Source organism: Rana temporaria, chromosome 4 (genome assembly GCF_905171775.1).
Source record: "Rana temporaria chromosome 4, aRanTem1.1, whole genome shotgun sequence".
Taxonomy (NCBI): Eukaryota; Metazoa; Chordata; class Amphibia; order Anura; family Ranidae; genus Rana; species Rana temporaria.
Window position 1 is genome coordinate 201,029,088 of NC_053492.1, and position 16,278 is coordinate 201,045,365.

Consider the following 16,278-nt stretch of genomic DNA (forward strand, 5'->3'; position numbering starts at 1 on the left):
GAAAAAAAATGTTTTCCTTTACAACCCCTTTAAGTCTGGGAACCTCTATGTAGACTTAGAAGAAAGGGACCAGGTCTTAACAAAGGTAAGGTACATATTTGGAGCAAAACCATTAGTGCAATCTGTACCACATTCTGATTGTACTATGAGGATGAGGTCCTGCTTGTGTAACAGGAAAGTAGAAGGTACACAGGTATACTAAGGCTATGCCTAAAAAAAGCTACTTAAAGAGATAAAAAAAAACTAATAGGGGAAACAGTAATGAAAACAAACTTAATAATGCCAGAAGTGTAAAGTGAGGGTAGAAAGAGGCCTTGCGAAAAGGCGAAGACATCCTTTTGAAGGGCATAGAGTCCTTCTATAAATAGACAGCAAGGTCTAATGTAGTAGGTTAAAAACAACCTGAGTGGGGAAGGAAGAATCATCCTGCAAACTAATCTAGATCTTCATAGCCTAGGGTAATGTTTAAGTATAAATGTTGGTTGGGGCCAAGAAGGGAAATCTGGCCTTCAACAGCAAAAGCTAATAATCCATATGTTGAAGTGACAATGGGTCCATCAATTTGCATAATGTGACAAGTAATGAACTGTGACCAGTAATGAACTGTGTCAGGGGAGGAAGTTCAAGCCAATAGACAAAATCTAGTAGTAAGGTTGCCCGACTATGGGTAGCCTCCAGGAAAGAGGTGGGGATTACTTACTGTGGTAAGGCCTAAATGAAAAAAAGGCATAACTACCGTGAAAACACTCTGGTATTAGATAAAAGAGCGAAGGAGAGCGGGACTTTAACCACTTTACCCCCAGACCATATTGCTGCCCAAAGACCAGAGCACTTTTTTGCGATTCGGGACTGCGTCGCTTTAACTGACAATTGCACGGTCGTGCGATGTGGCTCCCAAACAAAATTGGCGTCCTTTTTTTCCCACAAATAGAGCTTTCTTTTGGTGGTATTTGATCACCTCTGCGGTTTCTAGTTTTTGCGCTATAAACAAAAATAGAGCGACAATTAAAAAAAAAAAAAAAAAGCAATATTTTTTACTTTTTGCTATAATAAATACCCCCCAAAAATATATAAAAAAGTTTTTTTCCCTCAGTTTAGGTCGATACGTATTCTTCTACATATTTTTTGTAAAAAAATAAATCTCAATAAGCGTTTATTGATTGGTTTGCGCAAAAGTTATAGCGTTTACAAAATAGGGGGTATTTTTATGGCATTTTTATTAATATTTTTTTTTTTACAAGTACGATTTTTTTTCGGTACTGCGACATTATGGCGGACACTTCGGACACTTTTGACACATTTTTGGGACCATTGGCATTTTTATAGCGATCAGTGCTATAAAAATGCATTGGATTACTATAAAAATGCCACTGACAGTGAAGGGGGTTAACACTAGGGGGCGGGAAGGGGTTATGTCCCTGGGTGTGTTCTAACTGTAAGGGGGGTGGCCTCACTAGGGGAAATCACTGATCTTCTGTTCATACATTGTATGAACAGAGGATCAGCATTTCCCCCCCTGACAGGACCGGGAGCTGTGTGTTTACACACACAGCTCCCGATCCCCGCTCTGTAACAAGCAATCGCGGGTGCCCGGCGGCGGTCGAGCCCGCTGGGCACGCGCACGGGAGTCGGGGGCGAGCGGGGGGCGCGTGCGTGCCCCTAGTGGCCTGCGAGAGAGCCGACGTAGAGCTACGGGCTCTCGCGCAGGGGAGCCGACCTGCCGCTGTAAAACGATGGCGGCAGGTCGGCAAGCAGTTAAATGATGTGCAGGAAAAGCTTGAAATGGTAAAGGATGATTGAAGTAGATTATGATCTTTTAATACTTTCATATAATGTATCGTACATAACTATATTACATTGAAGAAAATAAATATACAGTATTAAATACCTATATAGATAGATTTAAATTCAACAGAAAGACAAAAATGATAAGATTAAAATACATAGACGTTTATGGAAAGCTTAAAGCAGTTCAGAACAAAAGCCGGAATACACAGACACAAATTGCAATATGGGGTATTGTAGTAACATAGTTAAAGCATGAAGTTGTTATCTCTACGTGTTTCGTGACTTTAAGTCACTCATCAGGAGCAAAGATGCATTGTGTTTCTGTAAAGACAAAAGCACAATGTTTAGGCTGGGTTCAGGGCATCTGACATTCTGGAGACTGTGAGCAATCAAAGTCCCAGTTGGTACTTACCGGGTATCCCTATGTAGCTGGCATGGAAGTCGAGCCCAAACAGACCCCAATAGGCGTAGATCCTGCCAGGGACTGAGGCAGGGTGCTGAACGGCAGACGGCTCCCCACACACAGAGGCGCACATCCAGGATGGACAGGCATCAGGCAGGAAGTAACATATTGGCTTAGGTCAAGATAATGCCTGCAGATGAGAAGAGAGTGAGGTGCAAATTACTGGACAATAAGTGTTTAAAAGGAAAAGAAAAAGAGGAGGGAAAAAGGTGCATAAAGGGGTAAGGGATTGGTGTGAAGCCGAGTGTGTTTCAGTGAGAAAAACTAATGTGGAGAATGAAGAAAACGTTACCTGAAGAGTCAATAATGATGCGTGTATGCTGTGAAGTGCAATGAGCCGAATGCCTGAACCACCCGAAGGCAGCGCCCCCATATATAGGCGCCGCCGTCCGAAACACCCTGCCTACATCACGCACGCGAGGAGATGGGAAGGATAGGCGCCCACCCCAAAGCGGAAGAGCCGCCCAGTGGTTTGGCGCCAATAGCTTCCCACATTTCTCGTAGCTGCCATAGACGCCACACGGAGACAAGCTCCATGTGCGGCGAAGAGGGCGTGATGTTGGTGCGCAGTGCCCGCCCACACATCCACGCATCAAGATGGCGTGAGAGGGGGGTAGGTATCAGAGGTGATCAAAAACTTAACTCTGCACTCCAGCTGGGGGTCTTTGATTTCTCAAAATCTCAGGAACATCCCTTATGACTAGAAGAGGTTACCATCCCTCATCTATCTTATATAAAAAGGATTAGAGTAAGATATAAATATTTCTTGGAAATTCAATATGGAATCAAGAAAAGATTGGGCATAGGAGCTCTGAACGGAAATGCCTCAAGTATCGGAGTACAGTAAATATGTGGAGTCACCCAGAAGTGTGGGTTTGAAAAACAAAAAAAAAGGCGAATCTTACTGAAAGAAATCATACTTTTTTTGGACTATGAGTAAGAATAAACTCTTGTATTACAGACAGAGCTGGGTAGAATTAAGACATTGGGAAGTAGTACCCATCCCAGACGTTATCTGTCCAAGTAACCTTAGGCTGGCCATATATTATACAATTTTCTTGTACAATTTTCCTTTAGATTTACCAAAACCATATAACACTTTCATTTTGTATGCAACCAGGCAGGCCCTTGCACTACATAGTTGAAGGTAAATCTAAAGGAATTTTTTTTCTGTAACTTTTATATGTTTTTTTTCAATAAAAGAACATTCTGTTTATGTATGGCCATCTTTACTAATGTATAATAATGAAGGCTTTGTTTTTGGTAAGAGAATTCTAACTGCATCAAGAAACTTGCCTGAGTTTCTGAAGAGTGAGGAAATTATAATATATAGGTTACTCCAGGTATAGGAAGTATACAAATGAACTTGCAACACCAACTAGAAAAAATGTGTATGAATTTATTGTGGGGATAACGAGATCCACAAACCTTAATGCCTCGTACTCACGACCAGTTTTCACGTCGAGAAAACTGCCATGACAGCTTTTGGCTGGCAAACTGGCTGTATGCATGCTCCATGGCAGTTTTCCAGGCGGGAAAAATTAGAACATGTTTTCTTTTTTCCTGCTGGGATTCCCGGCGGTCTTTTCCCCAGCAATTTTCCTATGGAAAACACTGCGGTGGAGCATACACACGGTCGGGATTCCCGGCCAAAGCTCTCATGGCAGTTTTCCTGCCAGGAAAACTGGCCATGTGTAGGGAGACAAAGCTGTCGAGCAGGTTCTCGGCAATCCCCTCGATTTTCCTGGTGGACTTTTTACCGCCGGTAAACCGATCGTGTGTACGGGGCATATGGCTTAGGTATCCTCCTATATAAAAGATTTTTAAACTGGTCTGTTAGGAAACAGAACTAATATATAGAATGGTGTTCTGTGATTCTGACTGTCCTGGCAGATAAGAAAATTAAAAAATAAATAAATCTAACTTTACATAATAATTCTGAGCCCTTTCTGGAATTCCAGTTAAGAGCATACCTAGCACACAGATGCCATTCTCCTATTTTTGTCACTTTACACTTACAAGGGGTAGAGATTTTTATGCAGAGTCTTGAGAGCACCCTCTGTGTAGAAATAATAGGATTTTTTTTGTCATACTTACCTATAAAATCCTTATCTTTGAGTATATCATGGGACACAGAGTCAGGCTAATGGAATTTCCTTAATAAGTTCATAATGGTTGTTTCTGTAACACAGACAGCACCAAGTTCAAGTCCCAAGGACACATAGGAGACCTAATGGGGGAAGCAAGCAAATTGCCCCTTGCATAAAGGTTTGGATCAGTGAATGGAAGGCTAAGGGCCTTTGGAATAATATTGATAGGGCCAAAACTTGACCTCTGATTGTATTCAAAACCAAATTGATTTCAATAGCTGACTGTAGAAAAAGAGAATTCTCCCAATCACGTATTTCAGTGGATGCCATTTTTGGCTTCACACCAAGCAATATAAGTTTTCCAGACTTTATGCTAGATCTGCTTAGTGATAGCATTTCATTAGGGTAAACATCACTGGTCCGGAGATTCCACGGTCCTTTAACACTCTGGCTTCAATAGCCATGCCTTCAAATTTAGGCTGTAAATTGGGGTAGAATATAGGATCTTGAGACAGTAGATCGGGGCGCCCTGGAAGCGCCCATGGCCCGTCTGTTAGTCTCACAATCTCTGGGAACCAAGGCCTTCTAGGCCAGGATGGTGCCACCAGAATGACTGGAACACCCTCTCTCCGAATCTTGCACAACAAATGTGGAAGGAGAGGGACTGGAGGGAAAGCATAAACCAGATAGTATTGGCTCCAAAGAAATACCAGAGCATCTGCTCTGATTGCCAGACGATCTCTTGTTCAGGACAAACTGTTTTTGCTTTTTGTTGAACCTGGATGCCAGTAGGTTGACCTCTGGCCATCCCCAACGTTGGCAAATTTCCTAGAAGCCCCCTGGGTGTAGGGACCATTCCTCCAGGAAAGATCTGCTGACGGCTGATATAATTCTGACTTCCAGTTTTCTACTCCCGGGATATGGACTGTCGATAGGATTGGCAAATGTCTCTCTGCCCAGGCTATTGGCGATTTACATGGGCTACTGCAGTGGCATTGTCCGACTGAACCCCAATAGGGCAGTCCTGAAGCTCCAAGGTCCAGGACTGTAGGGCCAGTCACACTTCCCGTAACTCCAGGACATTGATGGGCAAGATCTGTCCTTGACCATTTCTTTTGAGCTATGAGCTCCTCCAGGGTCGCTTCCCAGCCTGATACTGGCGCACTCTCCAAGTTACCGGCAGGTTCTGATCCTGTAACCACCAGTTTAGGCTTAAATGTGCCTGAGGAGATAAGCACATTGGATAATCCAGGGCTTGTCCTCTCCTGTTCCAAGCCAACAAGATGTCTTGTTGAGAGGGCTGGAATGGAACTGGGCATAGGGCATCGGCTGGAAGGAGGATACCATCCTCCCTAGGGTTGTCTGGTGCCACTTATCTGACGCACCCGATTCTTCAGGGCACAGATCCCTGCGAGGGACAAGAATACTCTTGCTTGGACCGTATCTAGGATCCAACCTAAATACTTCAGACCTTGAGCTGGTCTCAAGGTTGACTCTTCGGTATTTATGATTCAGCCTAAGCTTTCTAATACTGCACTGTACATGTTTTGTTCTGTTCTACAGGCTGTAGTAAGTGATCTCTGATCAGGTCGTCGTCCAGATACCTGAGCCCCAAAATCCCTTGGCCCTAAAAAGACCCAGTACTGGTGCTAGGGCCTTTGTGAATACCCAGGGAGCTGTAGCAAGCCCGAAGGGAAAAAGCCACAAACTGAAAATGACGTTCCTCTACTGCACATCGCAGGAACCTCTGATGAGGCTGAAAGATAGGTACGTGTAAATACGCAAACTTTATATCGAAGGACGTTAAAAAAATAAGTCTTCCACCTGGAACAAGGCTACAACTGAGCGGACAAACTCCATCCGAAAAAGGACTGGATTAGGAGATACTGATTCAGGGACCTTAGGTAAAAAAAAAAAATGGGCCCTGTGACCCCCGTTTGGTATTTAACCGTAAAACGGGTTCACTCCTTCGGATACAGGAACCTGTACAAATCACTCCTTGATACACTAAATGATGTAGTGCCTGAAGCAAAAAATATTTTTGGAAGATCCAGGGGAGCACTGGATCTTAAAAACCTCTGAGGGAAAACCCCCCACAACTCCAGTTTGTAACCACGGAATATAATTGAGGTGACCCACTCGTCCTAAATTATTGTTCTCCAAATGTCCGCAACGTGCAGTAGCCTTTCCTCCACCCGATAGAGTGGGGGCGTCTCCTCAAAAGGAGGGCCTGGTGATGGATTTAGAAGAATCTTGGACCCAGGGCTTTTCTGGCCCTGGCCTTGCCCCTGGCTCTAGCGCCCTGTTGGCGGCGAACTGCCTTGGCGCTGAGAAATTTGAGGAAGCAGACCCTGAAGTTTTAAACAACGGACACCTGCTGCTTTTCTTCACAGGAAGTAGAAAACTCTTCCCTCCGGAAATCCTTTTGGATATATCTGTCCAAATGATCACCAATAAATGTTTCCCCTGAAAAGGGAAAACCTGCCAATAGCCTTTCATAAGGAAGCTCAGGTGACCAGTTCTTAAGCCACAAAAAGTGTGTGCACCTGTACAGACAAGAGAGCCAATAAAAAACTTGCTGTATTGAATGCCTTTTTAAAGGCATCAACAGCAAAACACAGCGCTTGAGGAATACGTCTTACTTTCAGGCTGATCCTCTTCCTGGTTGGGCCTATCAGTCCGTCTGACCTGATCCTTTATGGACTGGCAGATACAAATTGCTACAACAGCTGGCTGAGTAGCTGAACCGGCCAAAGAAAAGGAAGCTTTTAATAAGGATTCCAATTTGTTGTCAACAGGGTCTTTCAAGCCCTGTGCATTATCCACCAGATAAGTTAAGTTATTGTTTAAGGAAGAGACAGCTGCAGCTAAGGCTGGCATGCTCCATTTCTTAACGAACTTTTGATACATGGGATATAAAAAGGGAAAACATCTTAAGAGGAACAAAATCTTGTCAGGATATTCCCAATCAGCATACACCCCCTGTTCTAGCAGGGGGAAAGCCTGTGCGGCCTGAAGAGGCCTCAATGATCCCACGAGGATCAGGGGGGCTCAGTCACCTCTCAGCCTGCTTTATGAGGCAACTTAAAGGCAGAACAAACCATTTTGGTCAGAGTCAGGATGAAAGCCTCTGCGCTGAGAGGCAGACATCCACTGGATCTCCCTTTGTCCAGATTGCTCGGAAGCACACTCATCTGCCAGGCACTTAACAGAATCCTGAACTTTTTAGATCTTCCCCATTCTCAACCCATTCCTGCTCCAAACTAGGAGACTCCGGGGAGGGGGATTTGTCACGCTTCCTGTCACCCTGCGGCATGGAGGCAATCATTCCAGCAATCCTGTGCTCTAACCCGTCTATGGCTGAGGACATTTCATCCTTAGTGATAATACCAGATAGTGAAAAAAGAGAGAATATGGGATTCCCACCTAATTGTAAAAGCTGCAGTACTCACCGATATTTTTGGGGGTTGCAATCTGATATAAAGTATGACCAAAAATAAAAAATAAGAAAGAAAGACTGCTGCACACCCTAAAGAGTTAACTACAAATTTTATTGAAGCTATATCAAAAAACATATACAGGACATAAAAACTGGTAAAAAAACAACTGCTGGGAGGGGTTATACAGGGGATCACTTCCTGTGTTTTGGTCTACCAGTGTCCATTCACCTAATGATGAAGTATAACCCAGCAGGTAATGACTGTGTCCCATGATGTATGAAAAAGAAATGTAATTTATTCAGTCAACATTCTTATTTATCGTACTCCACCAGAAGAACAGAGATTCAAACCCTGCTGCCACTTGGTTCCCGCTTTCGTTTCCTAACTGTATACCTCAGCCATTCCAGCCACTCATTCTTATCCTGGTAGCCTGTCTCCAGACCAAATCTATCTTCCAAGGTTAGATTAGTGAACTTAACCACAGGACCCATTTGCTCTACTACTGTTTTTGGTGGCCCTTCTTTCTCCTCTTCAATCTGGGGCCGTGTCTCATTTTCCCTTTTAACTGAAAGAAAGAAACCCCTAGGAGTGGAAGGCAATACTGGGTAATGTTCTCAAGGTAACACGGTCATCAACTCAGCAGCTTACCCAGCTTTTTATTATTCACCGTACATATCGTACACCTGAAAAGTTGCATATATGGCGCAGAAGAGATGACCCACTTTGCCCCCGTTGTCTGGTGGACAAAGGGAATTTGGTACATATGATGTGGAGGTGTCCGAAGCTGCAGCGCTATTGGGCTGCGGTGGTGGCCACTGTCAATAACATATGGAATTTTTAACTGGCTATAGACCCTAAACTTTGTTTGTTGGGGTGGTTAGATGAAGAACTGTATATGCCACAAACCTCTACTGCTATTCTAAGGGCTTTGTTTTTGGCCAGGAAACTTATTGCCAGGAAATGGTTGTCCGCAATGGCCCCCACACATACAGAGTGGATTATATCGGTAAATGACTCTCTCGTGAGGGAACAACTTACGTATAAGCATCGGGGTAGCCCGGGGAAGTTTGAGAATATATGGGGTCCCTGGCTGAATACCCCAGGTTTGGCGCCATTGCGGCTGGCGCAAAATAGAACTCTTGGAGACAGAGTTGTAGCGGCTAATATGCTGGCTTAGAATGGGCAGGGGAGAAGGGAGGGAGCTACCTGTGCTTTCGAGTGGGATAGAAAAACATATGAAGAGGATACTTGATGCTTGGATATAATGGAAGCACCAAATGTAGTGCTGAAGAATATAAATGTGCTGTATTGACTGGTATGTGTAGTTAAAGATACGTAAATTCTGTTTCGCAATATATTTTGTAACGCATTTTAAAGAAAGGAGGAAAGGAAAGGGGGAAAAAAAATAAAATAAAAGTATGTGTTTTCTATGTCTGAATTTCAATAAAAAAATGTATTTGATTAAAAAAAAAAGAGAGAAAGAAACCCCCTATGATCAGTTCCAGTGATATATATGCCAATGGCAAACAGTCTCTGGTCCCCTAGTTGGGGTTTTGTCAGCGAGATGAGCAACTAATTACAGTTTCTCTGGTGATTGCAAGGGGAGTTTGCAGCTCTTGTTATGAATACCCTGGTCTTTAGTGCTTTAGAAGGTTCTCGTACTTCTGCATAGGGCTCCCATGGGTTGGTATACCCCCAATCTGGATTAGCCGTTGTCTTTAGAGAGTAATTCTAGGAGGCACAATGAGTTCCCCATAACATAAATATTCATATATGTTATCTGATCCCACTAGGTTCTGTGCTTGTTGATAACTCCCACAGTCCAATTGACATACGTCAAACAAGATCACACTCGTCACCCCCTTCTCAAAAGTAAGATTTAAAAACGGTTTCTTCCACAGTGTAGGGTCTCCCTTTAGAACCAGGGTGTTTGAGACCCATATTAAACTCACCAGAGTCCCAGCAATAAACACTGTCCCTTCCATCCTGACTGTGGCTTCCGAAGGGGTAAGGTGGTGGAGACTTCACCGGTTTGAGACAGGTTGTACCTATCGTACAACCCCCCTTTGTAGCCAGACTTCCTGGGTTGCCACAGTAACCTTTCCATATTCTGCCTGAATTTTTTTTTTACAGTGGGACAAGTGAATCCAAGTGGATCTTTCTGCCATCCTTACTGCAGTGGGGTAGTCAGAAGGACCTGGAAAAGACCTTCCCATCTGGGTGTGTGCCAATGCTTAATATTAATGACCTTGATCAGGACCCAATCACCTATTTGAACTTTCTCATCTGTCTGTACTGGTCCTTCTGGAAATGAACAAACATCATTAATTTGCTTGTTTCAACAATTTAGTCGTATATTCTGCCAAACTGTGTTCTGCTTCTTCTCCTGGTGATATATCTGGAAATAAGGTTATTGTATACAGCCTACCATGCATCATTTCAAAAGGACTCAATCCTTCCTTATTAGGTTTTACGTGCATGCTGAAAACAGCTAATGGTAAGCAATACATCTAAATCTTCCCGGTTTCTTGCATAGCATTTCTTAGTCTGGTTTTTAGTATACCATTGTGTCTCTCAACCTGCCCTGCTGACTGTGGGTGGTAGGCACAGTGATATTTTACCTGTACTCACATAGCCTCAGTTTAGTGTGTAAATGTCTTGTTCACAAAGTGTAGGCCCCTGTTTTACTGTATATTTTCTCAGGGATCCCAAACCTTGGGATATATCTTAAAAGTGTTTTTGCTATTGTATGTGCATCTGCATTCCCTGTGGGGAATACTTCTACCCACTTTGTAAATGCATCTAGGCAATACTTTTTCCTCTCACATTTGTCTAGCTCTAGAAAATATATACATAGGTGCTGGAAAGGATATTGTGGTGTTGGAAATTTACCTTTTTGGGGTCTTATCGCTCCTTGTGGGTTGTTCTTGGCACATATCATATATGTAAACAATTTTTTTTTGAGTAGTTTGTGAATCCATATGTTGTACAAACTTTATTTAACCGCGTTGCATCCAGGCCAATTCTGGCTCTTCACTCCTACATGTAAAAATCATCAATTTTTTTGCTAGCAAATTACATAGAACCCCCAAAAATTATGCATGTTTTTTAGCAGAGACCCTAGAGAATACAATGGCGGTCATTGCTTGCAACTTTTTATCCCGCAGGGTATTTGCGTAGCAACTTTTCGAACACTTTTCTTTGGAAAAAAAATGTCATGCTTTAAAAAAAGAAAAAAAAAACACATTAAAGTTATCCCAGGGCTTAGGGCTAGAATTATTGCTCTCGCTCTAACTTTTTCCGCGATACCTCACATGTGTGGTTTGAACACAGTTTTCATATGTGAGCGGGACTTACGTATGCGTTCGCTTCTGCGCGTGAGCACACGGGAACAGGGGCACTTTAAAAAAAAAATATTTTTATTGTTAATTCTACTTTTTACTTTGACACTTAAAAAAAAAAATTATCACTTTTATTCCTATTCCAAGGAATGTAAACATCCCTTGTAATAGGAATAAGCATGACAGGTCCTCTTTACAGTAAGATATGGGGTCAATAAGACCCAAAATCTCACCTCTAGGCTGGGAAATCCAAAAAATAAATAAACCAATCTCAGATTCCCAGCCGAGGCGGCGCTGTTTTTTTGAATGAAGAGGCCGGGCGTGACTTCCTAACCTCGCACCCGGCCTCTGACAATCAGACTCCAGCGACCATCTGGTCCACAGGAAATCTCTATGGTGGACATCCAGGACCGGTGGATCCGTTCTCCGAGTCACCGATCGCTGCGGTGAGTCGGTAGAAGCACCAGAGGGTGGTGGGAGGAGGGGACACCCCTCTTGCTGCCCGTAAGAACGATCGAGCAGTGGAACAGCCGCCATGATCATTCTTATGGTACAGGGAATTGCCAGCTCTAAAAAATGATATCTGAATGATGCCTGTAGCTGCAGGCATCATTTAGATATCCCTGCTCAAATTCAAGGACGTTCATATAAGTACCATAGGTGAGAAGTGGTTAACATAGCAACCATCCCTCAGCTTGACACATGGAAAAAGTGGAAATGGATGGACAGCCGCACTCCAAAGGAACTTCAAGAAGTAGTCTTTATTCATAAAGACTGGACATGCAAATCCAAAAATACAGTCACATAAGGGGACAGCCGACACGTTTCGCACACAGTTAGTGCTTAGTCATGGCTGCTCCCTTCATCACCAGCTTGACACATGGGTTACTCAATGTGTCAATACTGCAGCATACCTGTATAGTGACTTGGGTAGCACTGGTTTATCATCAGGTGACATGCAAATTCCATTAATGCGTGTACAAGGTTTGTTTTTCCACATTGTGGTCTCTGTCGTGCAACTTGCTGCATTTCCTTCAGTACAGTGTAACCTGATTAGGTTCTGTGCTCTCTATCATTGTAAGCTGTAATGGCTGCTTGTTTGGCGGCCTCATCTGCCCTCATATTCCTTTTTGAGACTGTCTGTTTTATTTGTATATGCTTGGCATTTACATATAGCCAACTGTTTGGGAAGTTGGATGGCATCCAGCAGTTGGAGGATGAAATCTCTATGTGTAATAGGTTTTCCACTAGATTTTACCATTCCCCTGTTCTTCCATTGTTGTGCAAATACATGTACTGTGGAGAAAGCATACTGTCTGTCTTACCTTTGGAGATTATGCATGCTCTCGTTAGGGCAACAAGCTCTGTGGCCTGTGCTGAATAGTGTCTTGCTACAGGTTTGGCCTAAAGTATGGTTGAGTCTGAGAATACAGCATACCCTGTCACACAAGTGCCACCAGGGTTCTTTTTGCTACAGCCGTCTACATAAAGTACCACGTCGAAGTTGGCTAATGGTACTTCACTCAAGTCTTTTCTAGGTAGCACCTTCTAGGTTATTGCTGCAGTGCATTCATGCGGTTCACCATCAGTTGGGATTGGCAGCAATGTGGAGGGATTGAGAGTGGTGCACCTCTCAATTGTGAAAATGTGGTTGCATCAGTAGTACAGTCATGCAGGACAAATCGCTGGCTGGCCTGAGATGAGAGATGAGAGATGTTTTGCTGTAATAGGATCACAGATACTGCATGTGGTATCTTGAGAGTGAGAGGGTGGTAGAATACTGTGCAAGAGGCTTTGAATGCCTCCACTGCCACTACGGCTTGTGCAAAGGGTGGCAGCACTCTTGCAACACTGTCTAGTTTAGTAGAATAGTAAGTTATCAGTTTCTGTCGTCCACCATGATCCTGGGTTAACACTGAAGTCATATGTCCGAACTGAGTCTAATGTTTGCACAAATGGTTTGTCATAGTTGGGCAATCCTAACACTGAGGAGCCTGCAAGAACCTTTTTTAGTTCAGAAAATATATTTACAGTCTGGTCAGTCCACGTTTTTATCCCGAGGTACCATGGGGGTTCCATTGATCAACTATCAATGGTGCTGTCAGTGTGGAATAGTTGGGGACCCAGGCCCTGCAGAAAATGCGCTCCTGAAGCACATTTTTGCTGATGGGAAACTGCGCCCGTTTTCTGATTTGAGGGAGCAGTTTTGTCTCCCCCAGTCGATGCTTTTTATTACATGCAGCTGCGACATGCTGTAGCGCCGCAGTCTGGCAGGGCTCTGTGGGTTCTTTCTCCGATCCCTGTATTCCGATACATGGTGGAGGTATCGCAGTTCAGGGGCTTCATATCCAGATGCTACTTCATGCTCCTCCACACACACACCTGGAGAGCTTCCCTCTGGGTGGCGGCGAGCAAGTGGGAGAGGGATATGGGCACCTTTGAGGAAGAACAGTGGGAGGAGGCACTGCAGGCAGTACAGATGTGCTCCTTTAATTTGTCTCAACGTTTGTCCCAGCTGTATATTGTCCTGAGAGTTCACTATACGCCGGCTAGATTGTTAAAAATGGGGGGGGGGGCCAGACTCACACTGCCCTAGATGTCTGAGAGACCACGGAGATCTGTTATGACGCTGCCCCAAGTTGCATAGGTTCTGGACAGAGGTCATATCCACACTAAATGGAGCCTTTCAGGTCACATTACCGGTGGATCCAAAACCCTGTCTTCTGGGGATTGTGAATGACATCCCCACTGGGGACAAACAGAAACAGGCCATTGCCAGGGCTCTGTTCAGGCCTGAAAAATTGATCCTTAGGCACTGGAAGGCTGCTGACCCTCCAACGCAGAAGGAGTGGTTGGCTCAGATGGGGGACATGCTTCGGCTAGAAAAGTATATCTATCAACATAGGGGGGCGCCCGTAAAAAATTGATAAACTGTGGTTACCCTGGCTGGATACTCTTGGCCTCTCTCCTATAGACCTGGTGTTGGATAGGCTGCTGCTTTAATATGCTCGGGTGGGGTGGGGGCAGACGCATTTACTTTGGTGTAGGGGGGCAGACCTCCTGGATGCGATATTTGTGAAAGACGCTTGGGGCCACTGGTGGAGTAGGATCTGGGGGCTTTGGTAGATCATAAGCTCAATAAATGGCATGCAAAGCCAAGCTGCGGTTTCCAAAGCGAGCAAAGTCCTTTCTTGTATTGAGAGGTATGGACTCCAGAGAGATATTTTGCCCTGTTCAAATCATTAGTAATACCTCATCTGGAATATGCAGTTCAATTTTGGGCCCCAGTTCACAAAAAGGATATCGGGGGACTGGAGAAAGTGCAGAGAAGGGCAACCAAACTGATAAAAGGCATGGAGGAGCTCAGCTATGAGGAAATATTGCAGGAAATTAATTTATTCATTTTATGATCAACATGTACAAATATATAAGGGGTCCATATAGTGAACTTGGTGGAGTTATTGACTTTACGGTCAACACTGAGGACAAGGGGGCACTTTTTAAGTCTAGAGGAAAAGATTTGATCTCCAAATACGGAATGGTTTCTTCACAGTAAGAGCTGTGAAAATGTGGAATAGACTCCCTGCAGAGGTGGTTCTGGCCAGCTCAGTAGATTGCTTTAAGAAAGGCCTGGATTCTTTCCTAAATGTACATAATATAACTGGGTACTAACATTTATAGGTAACGTTGATCCAGAGAAAAACAGATTGCCTCTTGGGGGATCAGGAAGGAATTTTTTCCCCTGCTGTAGCAAACTGGATCATGCTCTGCTGGGGTTTTTCGCTTTCCTCTGGATCAACTGTGGGTGTAGATTGGGTATATGAGATTGTATGATATTATTAAATTTTTGTTAGTTTTTTTTTATGGTTGAACTGGATGGACTTGTGTCTTTTCAACCTGACTATGTAACTTGTATCCCATACCATGAAATACGGAGTGAAGTTTGTGCCGATTGAACTACTGAACATTATGGGTTCGGAACTTATGACAGTTATGTCTTTGTGAATTATATGCAGATGGTTGCTGGTGTATCTTTGTAAACTGTTATATTTTTCTTTGTTTGTGTTCCAATAAATACTTGTTTGAGAAAAAAAAAAAAGAAACCCAAACTAGTAGAAACTACAAGCTGCACAGCAGTTTGTGAGGTACACCCTACAAAGCCAACCTACAAAGTCAGCAGTCCGCAACTCTATAGGCCCGCAGGCAGATGAAACAGCAGACAGGACTGATATATACTCTACAGAAAGTGAGATACACCTATAGCCATTGTTGCAGACACAGGACACAGTCAAAGAGAGGCCCATACTGCATGAATAACAGGAGCAAAACACCCTAGTTAACAATGAGGAAGGGCCGTTGGTACCCCCCCTCCCCCCCCCAAAAAAATAGGGCAATGTTCTTCCTCCCCATCCTTGGGAATTGCGCAACTATAGAACCACAGGGTCCACAGAAGGTACCAAGGGGAAGGACAGGCGCCGTAATTCCCCAAAAAGGATAATCTATGTCTTCTAGAAAATCAAGGGACTATGTAAGGAATCCAGCAGGGGATACCAATGAATTTGCCACAGCCAGGATGAGAGGAAGATTCCCAGAGACTCACTGCATGCAAGGAGGAGGAGAATCGCTAGCCACACAGTATACAGAATCCTCCCCGCCGCCAGGAAGCCTGTGTAAAGTGTTCCAAGATAGGGAAGGTGCTGGGAGTGGCATCATCATGTCCGGTCCAACCATACACAGCACCACCCATTCAAAACATGGGAACCTCAGATCCACCCCCATGCTATGTGCAAAGGGCAGAAGTGACACCAGAAAAAAAAGGCAATGCCCTAGACAAGAATAAAAAAGGAGGGCGTAACAGTTCGCATCAGTAGCCCACAAGCCATGGCCTAAATTACAGAACAGCCCAAAAGTGTGGTACGTACACCGTAGAATGGTCTAGAGACACACTGGCTAGTAACTCCCACACCGACTGCACTATTAGTGTGTAAACACAGCTCAAAAAGGGTGCTGGATTGGAGAACTGCAACTAATGCCCCACAGCCTCTGAGCCAACACTACCCAGTAAGGGAGCCCATGGCCTCCTTTGGCCAAAATGGTAGGTGGGGGGGGGGGTGTCTGCCTGCATTCCTAGGGGCACTAGATAGGGTTATGCGTTG